This window comes from Neoarius graeffei, chromosome 19, assembly GCF_027579695.1.
Source record: "Neoarius graeffei isolate fNeoGra1 chromosome 19, fNeoGra1.pri, whole genome shotgun sequence".
NCBI lineage: Eukaryota > Metazoa > Chordata > Actinopteri > Siluriformes > Ariidae > Neoarius > Neoarius graeffei.
Window position 1 is genome coordinate 57,440,873 of NC_083587.1, and position 1,270 is coordinate 57,442,142.

The 1,270-nt window shown below is 44.3% G+C and overlaps 1 pseudogene; it reads right to left on the reverse strand.

The window, feature by feature from the left end:
- Positions 1-267: 267 nt before the first annotated feature.
- Positions 268-1,006, reverse strand: LOC132867632 (free fatty acid receptor 2-like; annotated as a pseudogene).
- Positions 1,007-1,270: the final 264 nt, after the last annotated feature.

Genomic DNA, 1,270 nt, shown 5'->3' on the forward strand with positions numbered 1-1,270 from the left:
CTTTGGGAAGCTCATGGTCCAGGGAGTGGGAGACGCATTGACACATCTTCTTCCTACGATGTGCTAAATTTGGAGGCAATTTTTGTGGTTGTACCTTCATGTTAATGATGACCAAATTTGGTACCAGCTGTTTGACCTCATTGGAACTTGCCTCAAACAAAATAAAGACACCCATTCATGTGGATCCTTCTATACTGTCTACCAACAGTGAAGGCCTTGCAAGACCCCCTAATTTGGTACTAAGAGGTTTGGAGAAGATCAAACTCCCTATGGACATTGTAATTCACCAGCATCTTTATCTTGTTTATTTTCAGTCTGGTTGCCTTGTTTCACTCGATTCTGTGTCATGCAGACATTTTCTGTCCCATTGCCAGTGTAAGTAGTCATAGTCCTGGGTCCTAGGAGACCCTTCAAGTTTCCCTGAAAGGCAGCTGAAGAGAAATAAAAAGTGATTGGGTCGAAGACTGTGTTGACAGTGGTGAGAAGCAAAGCATCAGCTCGCCAGCTTACATTTTTGTGGAAGATGTAGCCCAGGATGTGCGTGGTGTTGTAGGGCAATAAGTAGACCACAAAGACCAACAGTGTGCCAATGGCCATACCAACAGCCCTCTGTCGCTTCCCTTTATTGAGGCTGGCTGTGCGCCTGAGAATGAGGATGAATCTTGTGTAGCAGAAGATGCAAATTATGAGTGGGAGATAGTAGAGAATGAGGCATAGCTCCAGGCGCATGGGCAATATTACACTCAGCTGGGACTGAGTAAAGTTATTGTAGCAGTCAGAGTCCTGGCTTTCTCCCCCATTTCAGGTGATCCACAATGAATACAAAGCAGAGATGGGTTAACGTAGTGATCCAGACAAAGATGCTGCAGATGATTCCATACATCGGCTTCTGATGGATCTTATATTTGACTGGGAATGCTACACACAGATAGCGGTCAATACTAACAGCCATCAGCAGCAGCGAGCTTGTATAAATGGTGGAGAAGAGGAAAGAGGATCGCAGATATACACAACTCCAGAATGTCTCTTGGAACCATTTCTAAACAACTGCAAATTCCAAGATCAATTCAAACAATTGTATCCAGGTTATTGTGAGGTATAGTCACTTGGTCAAGCCACTTTGCTTTAAGAAAACCCAAACTGTCACCCTCAGCTGAAAGGAAATTGGTTTGGATGGGTAGGAACAACCTGGGAACCACCATGGCACAGCTCTGCCATGAACTAGAAACTGATGGATCACTATCTACAGTTCAGATAATCATGGACTAAG